Source organism: Mycteria americana, chromosome 2 (genome assembly GCF_035582795.1).
Source record: "Mycteria americana isolate JAX WOST 10 ecotype Jacksonville Zoo and Gardens chromosome 2, USCA_MyAme_1.0, whole genome shotgun sequence".
NCBI lineage: Eukaryota > Metazoa > Chordata > Aves > Ciconiiformes > Ciconiidae > Mycteria > Mycteria americana.
Genome location: NC_134366.1, coordinates 20070515 through 20083299, shown reverse-complemented (window position 1 = coordinate 20083299; position 12785 = coordinate 20070515). Strand labels below are relative to the sequence as shown.

Sequence of the window (12785 nt, the reverse complement as noted above, 5' to 3'; positions counted from 1 at the left end):
TGACAAAAACTGAGAAAAAGACAAAAACAACAATGAAGAGGAGACCCTTCTCTTTTTTTTTTTTTTTTTTTTGTTTGGAAATTTAAAAAAAAAAGTTTGCCAAGTTAACACGTGTCATTTTCAGCTGTAATGTTCAATGAGTTGGAGCCAAAGAACATATACAATTTGAGGGATGCTGTAGAGGTAGAGTGTGCTGGAAAACATAAATCCTGAAACATAAGAAGTCCTAATGTTTTGTGCAGACCTCTTCCTTTGTTCTCATCTCTCTGACTGCATTCCTGGTTTACATTTCACTGGTCTTTTTGTTTCTGTGCTTCCTTTTGAACAATTTGTCATTGGCCATCTCGGTTTTTTCCACAGTTGCTTAAATGCTGTCTTGCAGATTTCTTGCAGTTGATCCTGTACACTGACTCTGTATTTTCATGTGATAAAAGACTTCACCCTTTCCCTTCTTTGGCAGATACTTGTGCACTTAAAATTTCTGTTGGAAGAACCTCTTTGGCCTGAACGCAACTGAGTTACCATCCTGACTTTTTCCCATCCCAGCATTGTTGAGAAATACCACTTTCTCGCATCCTCCCCACAAAACCATTGTGCACAGGAAATAGGCAGTTGATCCTCATTTCCTTCCTTCAGTTTCAAGCTGTTTAAGAGGACTTATGAGTCAGCATCTTGTTTAGTCGTATATCATCATCTACATACTCATCTTTAGCCCTTTGTGTTTTCATTATCATTTCCTTCCAGCATCGGCTGATTGCATGTCTCTGCAGGATCTCACCCAGAGACTGTAAACCTAGGGAGCACTAATTGGCATCATAATGTCCTGGCTAACCCAGCTTTGCTTCACACCGTACTTGTGCATTTCTCTGATTTTAGCCTTTTCTTGTCTCAGCAGCTGTGTCATCTTCCTCGGTGACCCACGATAAATGTAACGTGTTTAATGTATTCTGCCTTTGTAAGGACTTCCCTTTTGAAATCCTTCAGAAGCATAAATCAGGGGTGTGTCACACGACTGAAAAAAAGGGGAAAGCTTAATGTGCTCCTCGATTTCTCCACTTTGGCAGCACTGCCGGTACCTCAGTGAAAAGGCACTTTGGCTTGTATCATCACTGCCAGCAAGAACAGCAGTGCTACGTTCCCGTGGTGGGAGCATATCGCGCTCCGAACACCCTTCTGTGACATTATTTCAGGCGGACTCAGAGGGACAGATGTCTACTACTAAATCATCGACACAAGTGTCTCAAGCATCTGCATTTTCCTTTGGAGACTTAGCATTTCAGTGTTCAACAGGCCTGATCCTGCTTAAAATGCTGAATACATTCCTTTGATCTGCTTAGCAAGCAGATCCCACAAGGCAGACTTACAGTTCATTCACCCTTGTTTTGAAGGCCCTGGGATAATGACTAATACAACTAATACAATCAGTCAGCCCCAAGATATTAATCCTTGTCCTCCCTAAGTTACTGCATGTTAATCCTTTGGGTACTACCTTACAAGTGGTATTCGCCAGACTTTTCTTATGACTTTGTTTGATGACATTCAGCACATTCCTGGCATCTTTGCTTTCCTCCTATGACTCTTAGCTTTCTACACCTTTTTCCAGGGCCACCACTAGCTCCGTTTAGGTTTAAAGTTCAAAAGCAACATGTTTAGCAGCTGTTTCCTTTGCCTCTGGTACCTTTCTCATTACAATAAAGACTGGCTCCTGAAATTAGTTTTTCTCCATGTAACACCCCATCCTGCTCATACTTGCCATCAGCGAGGCTCTGCAACCGTTCCATTAGCTGCACGCCGTGTCACAGCCTTGGTTTCCACTCTCCTCCTTAGCCTCCGACATCTTCCACTTTTTTCCAGAGGAAATTACTTATGGTCTTTTGTTGATTTTCTCCATATTACCTTTATATGTCTACATGCCTGTATTAATCTGTTTCTTTGTGTGCCAATCCAACATGGACAGGAATTAGTACCTCTTGTGTTCTGGGTATTTACTTTCACAGCTCATGAAGACTTAACACTAGTTTCACCAGGAGCCTCTCTGCTCTGAGGGTCTTTGGTGACAGACAGTGGAAATCCCTGTCATTCTTCCAGCTCACTGAGACAGGCCCACCTTTTATAGGTTGTCCTTGTGTTGTTCAAGCTGGACAAGTAATGTTCATTCAAACCAGCTAAGGACCTGCACTCTCATATACGGGAACGAAATCACAGATTCTGTACAACTCCATCTAGGAGGAGGCATGGGATCCTATCTGCTGGCCAGCAGAGGTTGCTCAGAGCACGTTAGTTGAGCGTTCTGTGCTCTACAGCTTTTATTTCTTAGTAAGTCAAGTCCAGGGTTTTTTAATCTTCTGTGGGATTTTCTCCAACATCCTGTTACTCCCCTCATGCCGGGTGTTTGCTCTGATGCCTCACCTCTCTGGAACAATGACAGAGTTGGCAAGGGAAGCAGGAGACGGGGGATTGTCCCAGGAACCTGTCCCTGGGGCGGGTGAGATTGCAGCCCTTGCTGCATTTGGAAATTGCAAAGCTCTCCTTGAATTCATTTCCCATCATTGTGGACTATATATATCCACATGCGTGCCCACAGATGGAAAAAAAAAATATTCCCCTACAATCTAGGAGGAAAGGAAGAAATAGATCATTATTGTTTTCCCTCTTTAAATACCCTTGAGGTCATCAGAGTGCTGATGAAGGCATCAGTGTGGTGTTGAGTTTGGAAAGGAATATAGAAAGTTAAGAAATATTTTGGAAAGTTCCAAAGGAAGCCATGCTTCAGGTTTGGATTCAGACCCAAATGTCTTCAAATTTCATTCATAATAAGGTCTTTATGTGGGCTGCAGTAATGGTCTTGATTATATTTCTCCCATATTGGCATGTCTAGATCTTCTTTAGGTGATCTGAAGTCTGCTATATAACACTGTGGAGGCCTCATTTGCCTCCTTGTGCTACCGTATGCAGGAATCGGTGAAGCCTGCTGCTGCGCTGCTGTTGTGGTTCTGTATTTGTGTGTGGTTCATTTTTTCCTGCCAGACTGTGTTTATTCAGAGAACGCTATCACTTAATCCTGCATCACATCCATATGATTTCAGATCAACTCCCGTAAGAGAAGGGAGAGACTTCTGGATCTAGATGGACTATATTTTAACTGCAAATCCTCATCTGTCTACTTGCTTTAAAATGAGAATAAATACCATGTTATGATAACGGGAGGGGGAGAGGTAAGGATATAGGGAACATTTTCCCTGCATTGAGGGTGGGAAGTGTTGCTGGTTTCATCAAGCATCCTCATTTCCTTGCCCACCCTTAGGTCAGAATTGATGTTTCACTTCCTTTGGGAGTAGGAAAGTCCAGAGAAAAGGGACGCAGTTGTAGTTCCCCATGAGGTGACAGCGTTTGAGGAAACTAAGTAGCTCAAGTTGATCCCATGTAATGGCTTTAGGGAGGGCAACTGTTGCACTCTTTTAATGCTGCTGCCATTGTGCAGAGTAATGTCCCTTCCAAAGCGTGGTCTTGATGTGTAATGATGCCTGAATGTCAAGCAAACATGCAGCATGAATTTTTCCTTTGGAAGTCTCATGTATTTTGCATTGAGATGGGATTTAGTCCTTAGAGAATCCATAACTTTTTTCTTTTTAATCAAGAGAATAGTTTAATTAAAGGTCAAATAGAACTTCTTACGTTCGCATGTGTGGGGTGGTGACATTATAAAAACATGAAACACCCTAATACAGTTTCAGTATTACTGAGACATTAGCAACCAACTGTTTTTTCTTTGTGGTTTGGAATTGGAATTTATCCAGTTGTTGCCAGCAGGCTACATTTAATTCATACTGTGTTTGCATAAATAGCTTATTTGTAAAAATCACATTTTACTTGAACAATTCTAAATGATGCATTTATCATAGGGAGAAAAATGATCTATTGTTCTCTTTAAATAAAATGGTACTGCCCTTCCAAAGTATCCAATTGACAAAAACATGAAAAATCACAGCATACTTGTATGTTGCTTATCTCGTCCCCAGAATCAGCTCTCATATGCTCATATCCCCTGGGTTTGTAAAATGCAAGAGATGCTTTGAATTACTGTCTTAATTATGATGTTGGCATTAGAATTACTTGCTAAATAAGATTCTTTAACAATGATGTCCTTGTTATCAAAGCAGTTGCATTTCTTTGCCTGGTATGAATAGCTGCGTGCTCTGAACGGGGCAGCAGCAGTTGTCGTGGGAGCCTGACTCTGACTGAAGGAGGAATCAATTGCTCAGAGAAGGCTGTTTAGAGCACAAAATCTCTTTGACCCCTACCTCCACCCTGCAGGCAAATGAAGATTAAGGAAAATATAGGACCTCCACCTATAAGGACTCAAACAGCAGTAGGCAATTTCCTCTCCAATTTGCATCTCATTCATGTGTTGGAGGGAAAAAATGTTTGGGTTTTTTTGGCCCTTAAACCCCTTTTAGCACATTTTCACATTCTGTGTGCTTTAAGATCAGATGTAGAATAGTAGAGAGATGTGTGATTGGAGAATACTTTTTAATCATACCAAAGTTTATCTTTTATTCTTTTAAAGTTGTGGTTAATCAAGAGTAATACGGTATTTCTAATTTCTGTTTGCAGGATTCCATGTCTCTGTAGTAAGTGTGAAACGAACACAGAAGTGTAGACTGCTGCTAACTCCAGCCAAGTGTTGTATCTTTTCTTAGGAAGAATGCATATTTTTCCATTTCTTGTCAGATATGGTTGCTAGATACGTATTTGAATTGGTGTGACTCAACTCTCTGCCATTAACTCTTATATTAGAAGAACATTCTCCTTTTCTTTGACACACCACCACGTATAGCATATCCGAACTGAGTCCAGCAAGGGTCCTGAGAATATTGCATATTAAGTATTGATAGAGCATATTGTTCCCTGGCACGTGTGCCTTTCTTTCATTATTTTTCAGTGCCTCTTCTCTTCTCTTCTCTTCTCTTCTCTTCTCTTCTCTTCTCTTCTCTTCTCTTCTCTTCTCTTCTCTTCTCTTCTCTTCTCTTCTCTTCTCTTCCTTTACTCAGTATACTTTCAGTATGTACAGGTTGTTCTCTTTTAATTTCTATTGTTCTTCTTTTTCTTTTCCTGTTAACAATTCTCTCTCCCCCTCCCCTTCTTTTCTCTCTTTGATCCACAGGTTTTGCAGTGCATGTTGGTCTCCCTTCATTCAGAACTTGACATTCAAAGGTACTTGATGAAAATTGAATCCTCTCAGAGAGTTAGTACTGTACTTTCTTTTTTCTGCACTCTGCTGTGGATTGACTTTGTTACCCTTTAACTGTGTGTGTCTTGCTTCACAACTAGCGTTCTTGAATAAATATGGATCTGCATGCTTTCCCCCTCTGTATTTCACAGCAGTGAATTGTCATTCATATAGATTAATTGCATACAGGAGTGTGATGCATGTTCATCCTTTGACAATTTTTTATGACAATTTTTGACAATTTTTTAATTCTGACTTTTCCTTTAATGGCATGATAGACATGAAGTCCACACTCTTGTCTTAGATGCTTTGAAATCCACCAAAATTCAGTGGGAGGTCCTAGATAAATAAGTGATCCCTACCAGCTGTCCCAATTCTAACTTTATTTATGTATTTATACATACTTGGAACTGGCTTAAGGGGTAAAAGTCTTGCTGCAAAGTTAAGGACAGCTCTGTGGGCACAGGAGTAAATATTTTTGTATTTGACATGCAAAAAAGCTTAGTGCTGCAACTTGCAAATATGTACACTGTGCACCTGTGAAGTCCCCTGTATCTCACCTTTCTTCCTATTGAGCTCCTCGTCCATTTCTGTATTGCTTGTAATGCCATATAGAATGGATGTCTACTACAGTTACTCCCCCCCCTCCCCCAGCAGTGCATGTGCACATGCCTTTTAGATAGGTACGTAAAAGGTGCCTCTGCATGGTTTCTACCGCAGTCAAAAGCACAATCACAAAAGCACCAAGGTAACACATGCTGCAAGCAAGGAATGAGGCCTTGGAGCACGCAGAGTGCACAGCGGCTTATTTGCACCTGATTTGTTGCTTCCCAACAAATTTCCACTTACAGGATTTAAATAGGCCAATAAACATGCTGACCACAGGGAAGGGTGGGAGAGGCAGAGGTGTGGTGAGCAGTAAGGCTTCTTCCTCCTTGCCAAGGAGATGGCCTCGAGGGAGGGAAAAAGAAGCGAAAGGGCAGGGTGACAAGTTGGAAGAGAGGAGCAGGAGAAGCTCCTCTCTTCCACAGCATCTCTCTTGCAGCAGCCCCCTAAGTCTCCCCAGGTGCCAGAGCAACAAGCCCTGGTAAGCGCTTCGTCGCACGTTTACTTCCATGAGTAGAGGGTCGAATAAGTGGCCGGCGTGGGTGTGCTGCTGCCGGAGGCAGCTCTGCCTCCCGCTTGCTTTTCCCGGGCGTTTGTTCTTGCTGGGGGCTGGCAGCACCCACCGGCTGCTGGGGCCGGGCCCACACGGAGGGCAGATCACACCCTGCCCCGAAGACCTCGCTCCCGCTCGCCAGCCTTCGTGTTGGTGGCTCTTTTTTCAGTTATTTTTAAAATAGCATGTTAATTAAGAACTCCTTCTTAGCTTGTAGAAACACAGAAAAACAGGTTTTTCCAGGACTGCTGCATCATGTTTGCTTTGAGAAAGAGACACCACAAAAACAGACCCTCCTCCTATTTTCCTTAGGGACATATGTGGGAGAACAGGGATGGGTGGGTAGATAATAATTTTCTTGAATCAGAACACACTATCCCCTAGGTACATTTAGGCATCTGGTATATATTCTCCCCCCCCCCCCCCCTTTTTGCATGTGGTTTTAAGCATGTAAAGATATTTCCCTTTTAATCAGCATAATGACAGTTTTTGTTTAAATCATCCCTTTTAATCTTCAGAGTTCTCATGACGGTTTTGGGGATTGTGTAGGTAGGAGTTACCTCACCCACTGCTGATGAAATGCAGCCATCTCCCGGATGGAACAAGGGGTCATGCTGGCTCATGAATACTTCGCAGTAGGGTTTTTAGGAGGGAAAAGAGAAATAGCTTCCAACTGAAACTGCCATAAGATTTTAATTAAGACAAATGTTGATGTCCAGGATGGAATTTATGGATAACTCATTTAAACAAAGTAATAATAAACTGAAGCTGTGATGCAAGAATAAGACAGAGACTGTGAAAGAACAAATTTTTCTGTGAGCAAAATTGATGGAGCCATAGAAGCCTTTGCGGGGAAAAATAGTGAGGTGATCAGTCACTTTTTAAATTTAGCTATCACGTATAAATAAATACTTCATGTCACAAAGCATTAGAATAAAGCAGAGAGTTATATGATTTTATTTTGAAATGAAAGATTTCTTTCATTCAGTGTGATTTTTGCTTATTACCAATGGGTGACTATTAGTTTTGTCTATCGTTTTACTTAAATTTCTACCCTAAAATCTCAGGCTGGCATTTGTAGAAAGAGAAAAACTTGGATTTGGACAGAAACATAATGAGAAATATTTTTACACTTTAACGTGGATGGCTTGGGTTTTTCTGATATTTCATGTATTCCAGAGAGATGCCACAGCATGTTGCATATTTCAGTCTGGACTTGTCTGGACCAATTAAGCTGCTCTTAGACGGGCTGCTGAGTTCCTTAGGGCAACATTTTCAAATGCAAGTTCCTCCAATTAACTATCTGAATAAGAGGTCTGGCAGCCTAAGTGCTGAGCACCTACAGCTTTTATTGCTTCTAATGAATATCTTTACTATAAACACACAGCTTTCCTGAAGAACAGGCTTCAATTTATCTAGGTGCTTACAGTTAGGAACCAAAGTTTGAAAATGTTGCTTCATGTCAGTCATTTGTAACAGAGTTTCATGAAAAACTTTCTCTGATAACTCTGGGGATCACCCTGCTGAAAAGCGAGCCGTGGTCCTGCGAAGGGCGAGCAGGAGTCGGCAGCCTGTGGATGTCCTGCTTGGTGATTCACAGCACTCAGGATTAAAAGAAATGGGTTTTGGCGGCTTGCCACAGCAGGGAGCATGCAGCTGGCCACCAACAGGAGCTAGCAAGGCTCCTGGGAAAATGTGCAGATTTTTAGGATGATTTGAATATCATTCCAACCTAAAAATAAGGCAGATAAATTCTGACATGTCATTATACATGTTTTTTTCCACTAGGTGAAAGAAACTGGGGTCAGCATCAGTGAATACGAAGAGTGGTGATAAAGACCCTGTCATAAGCAGAGAGGAGTTTTGCCTTCAGATAAATTCATAGAAATGAGTAAAATAACCACTCAACATGGCATTCTGACCCCGCCGTAGCGATGGGCTCTGGTAATGCGTGGCTGTGACTGAGCATTACCAGGTTTTAATGCAGCACCTTCCTGTGGCAGCTGGTGCCATTGGCTGAGTTATCTTCCCCTCCTTCTCCTTCACGCTGGGAGGGAAGGGGAACGCTTTCTTTTACCTTAGCTGGGAAAATTCTTCTGGGTCTGTTTCCTCCCTTCCTCAGAGCATGAAAAGATCTGCACGGGGGCTGTACCTCAGGCTCACATACACTGAATTCATTGCTTTGCTTAATTACCACACTGCAGGCGGCCCGGGGAGGGCTCTGTGATTTGTGCTTTGCTTGCTTTCCTCCTGCGGTGAGTATGGTGAACTCAGGCTTTCCCCTGGACCGCTGGCGGCGGGAGGAGGCCGGTAGCACCGCAGCCGAGGGGCAGCTCGGGCAGCATCTGACGCAGAACGTGCCGCAAAGTCAGGGAGGCTGCAGGCAAGTGGGGTACCTTGGTTCAGAGCTGGGGATGGTGGGCAACCATGGCTCAGGCACTGTGTCTCTCCTTCTCTCCTTATCAAGGAGGAAAGAGTTCTGGCCATTCATACTACAGAAATTAATATTACCACCAAACTGAGAATGCTTGTGAGCAAGGACCGGCTTTGTTACTCGTTGTCATTGATTCAACAGAAAACGGTGAAACATTTGTGTTTGAAATACAGAAATAAAAGCCAGAGACATCTGCTAGCCCATGAGCAGGCATCAGGGAGTAGCATAACTAACTCCTACAGAGTCTACGCGGTGTCAAGTGGGCAGTTGCCCTCCTGCTCTCTTCAGCTCTTGAGAGCATGGATGCTGGCATGTGCCCGCTCCTGGCATGGTACTGTTTCCAACTGATGGTGTCTGAAAGGAACATGCCATAGATTTTTGCATCTCATAAAGGTGAAATAACACACAGAGAAAAGTGAGCTTGTCATGAAAGATGGTTTTATGTTGCATTCAGCTGCCGAATCACCTCCCCACCCCCAGTTCCCCCAGTGGGTTAGGGTTAGGGTTATCCAGAGTATCCAAATGCATCCATTGCACAGATGTAATATGAACTTTAGTTTATATAGACATGTATAAGCATTTAACTTTTCTGAGAAAGTGCTATGGAAAACATTGTTACAGTAAGTGCTTAAAAATAAGAACATGTGGGTAGTATTCACTTTCTCTCCAACAGCAATATGTCACTAATAGCATGTCCAGACAAGTAAAACCCTGTAGTTGTGATAATATGGGACCCCACAGACTCTGTATCTTTGGAAAAAGCAGATCCTTCCTTCAGACAGCCATAATTTGGGCAATTTGACACAAATGTGATGAAGAAATATTATTGTTGTGGTAATAAGAGCTCATGGGCTGTGACAATATTTCAAAGTTAATAAATTCATCATACATTAAACACAGCATGTTTATATGCATATTTGCAGTCTGTCACATATCCAGTAGCCATCTTCGGCACAAGTCACAGGACAAATACTTTACTTGAAGGTGAAGAAAAGCAGGTTTCCATTTTTATTTTCATTTTTCTTCTTTATTTGGAATGTCAAGAAGATACTCAAACGCTTTGGTTTGTTTTTTTTTTTTTTTTGCCTATGCTAAGTGTGTTCTTTAGAGCACATGATTGGAAAGAGTTATTTTACTAGTGCTGTATTATTTTTTTGATGTCTTTGTTTACCATTTGTACGCTGCCAGGAGTGCTAGCAACTTCGAAGATGTGCATGATAAGTTTCTTCTCCTGAAGAGATAAGTTTCTGTCAAGATAAAGGCTAGGGAAGTTCCTGGAGATGGGAAATAAAAAGTGTGAATTGATCAAGACATGAAATTAAATCCTTCTTCAGGTCATGGGATTTTTTTCTTAGTTCTTTTTTTTTCTGTGAAAATGTGTGAAGCAAATTTGCAGGAGAGATTTTTAAAAAGGAAAAGAAGGAAAAAAGGTTTCAGTTATATAGATTAGTATGGAAAATAACTGGAAATGAGCATGGAAGGATGTTATGAAGAGCAGAGCCATAAAACCAGGGAGAACAAAAGGGTGAGAGGGTTAGTGGGGGCAAACGTGAGCAGAAGACCAGAGGCAGAAGCATGCATGTCACTTGAAGAACATCTCTGGTGCCCTGTGACTGCTCATTACGTTGGCATCTCTGTGGTATTTCACTTCTCCTTTTTCAGGTACCTTCTGATTTCACTCCTAATTATTTGAAATTTTATTGCATTCAAAGAGCCTTGCACTTTTTTGTGGTTTTTTTTCTGAGTCAGTGAAAGAACTAAAGTAGATATATTAAAAGTGCATACTTTGGACAAGCTGTTAACAGACAGACATCAGTCATGAGGCATGATTAACCACAGTTTTAATTCTTGATCAAATCCCAAGAGTAGTTGGAAGATACTGGATCTTCTGTAACTGCTACCTTCATGTGTTATACTTAAATATATACCCTGAAAAGGTTACAGGGATCTATATCCTCGTAAATAAAATAGTATATCCTAAATAAAATAGTAATCTCAAAGCACTATGTATTATATGTAAGTGTCGTGGTTTAGCCCCACTCTATCTCAACTGAAACCAGGACAGTAAGTTTTCACCAGAATTGTTCATCCTTATTTTGGCCTTTGCTTTCTGCTGAGCTTCTTACCCAGAACTAGCCTGGGCAAGATCTTTAATGAGAAGAGTCCTCAAGGAGGTTCAGCTCTACTCAGCTGGCTGAAAAGTCAAGTCTATTGCACAAAGAAACATGCAGGGGGATGTCTTCTAACATATACCTGGGGGGTAAGACCGTGGCTGACTGAGGAAATTGTAACCTAACTAGTATTGGCACAGGGGAGAAGAGGGAGACCCGCTGCCTATTTCTGAGCCCTCTTCTGTTTTCTGGCATTTATCCCAGAGGTGTGGCTAGGAAAATGCTGGTGTTTCCTTGGTTTTGTGTGCCTGTGTGGAGTATCTGTTTACAAATGTCCTAATTTTGGATAGTGCTGCTCCTTAGTGGGCATGCCTTGAGTTTTCTTCTCTGTTAGGTATTATGCTTTTTGCCCTTTGCTAGCAAATGTATTAAAAAGGCAGCTACCCAGGCACAGTGACGTCCCGCTCATTGCTTTCGATGGATTTATGCAACATGCAGCTACAGTGTCCTCCTGACTCTAGTAGCAGCAGTTTACACTGCGACTCTAGTTGGGTTCCGATGGGTCCCAAAACATGGGCGATATGGTGAATATTTATTTTGTAAATGCTTGCACTGCGTGCTAGTTCCTGAAAAGTACTTGAAGGGACACTTCCTGAAATATTATTTTAAGCTTTGGAATATTTTTAAAATATGTTAGTGAACATTGTATGACAAAATATACATGGTTCGATTTATTAAGTATTTTTTGCCATCTATCTCATTTATCTCATTTGATCTTGGAATCAACACGCTGAATAATTACTACAATGGTTAGATAATGATGAGGGTTTCTGCCCTGCTTTCTTCAGCTATCTTTACAAGTCCTTGTAGGTTATGGCTCCATAAATGTTGCTTCTCCTCTCCCCACTTCATGGGCTGATTTTCCTAAGAAGTGCTGCCTAGGAATCCCCTTGATTATTAAGTAGCATCAAGCCTAGTGCTCATTGCCAATAATGAAAATGCTTTCCTATCAAATATGCACTCATATCTCTCAGTTACCTGAATAGCCACTGTTGTTGCTGTGTTCGAGGATTTTTTTATAATCTGTTTAAAATTCAGAATTACTCCTGAAATGTAATGTTTACAGGAGTTGAGCATGACAAATAGCTTGAAGCCTTTCAAGCTTCATGTCTGAGCAGAATCCATGATGTGCCTCTGCCTTGCTTCGGAAGGCTCTGGTACATCTCTTGGGGCTGCAGTATTTGGGCTGAGGAATGAGGGCTGCCAAAAGGGGTCTTTTTTAGTCACAGTAATGCTGGGATTATCATCCAGGGGGATCTGAGGTGCTGTCTGTTAGGTCCTAAAGAATTGCCCCAGGGAGAGCCAAAGCAGCACAGCATTGCTGAGCTGGCTCCATCTGCGCGTTGACAGGACACGCTGGGCAACTGCACAGCTGAAACCGTGTCTATTGCTTCTGGTAATGAAGTATCCTCTTACTGCTTAAATACGCACCTGTTCATATGTGTCGATAAACTATATACATGCAAGTGCATGTCTCAAATGGCATCTGGGGGTTCAAATGAAAGAGAAACAAAAATAAGCAAAAGCAAAGCAAAATAAGCTTGATTCATATTATCAGAATATTTTTTTCTTAAAGAAACAAAAGCAATCCCCTTCCCAACAAACTCTGAAGTTAAAGACCTTTTGCAGGTTGATTTTGTTGCTTTCTTTTTCAACTTGTTTTGGTTTTAGTTACGGTTTTCTAGAAAGTGAGAATTATGTGCCTTCTAGCTCCCTATTAATGGATACATACAGGTAAGTTATTAATCAGTACAAGGAACTACAAAGCTGTAATGACTTGGCTTGGTAGTA

General features: G+C 41.6%; 1 protein-coding gene across 15 annotated transcripts in view; it reads left to right on the top strand.

Moving 5' to 3' along the window:
- The window catches only part of KIAA1217 (KIAA1217 ortholog), a 372206-nt gene that overhangs the window by 257554 nt on the left and 101867 nt on the right, over window positions 1-12785 (top strand). Inside the window, exon 1 of one of the 15 annotated variants that reach the window (XM_075492661.1) lies at window positions 5193-5214. The exons of the other annotated variants lie outside the window; for them this stretch is intronic. The gene's annotated coding sequence lies outside the window, so the exon portion shown is untranslated. Of the gene's footprint in view, window positions 1-5192; window positions 5215-12785 lie in introns of those variants that run through there. 15 annotated transcript variants of the gene reach the window in all.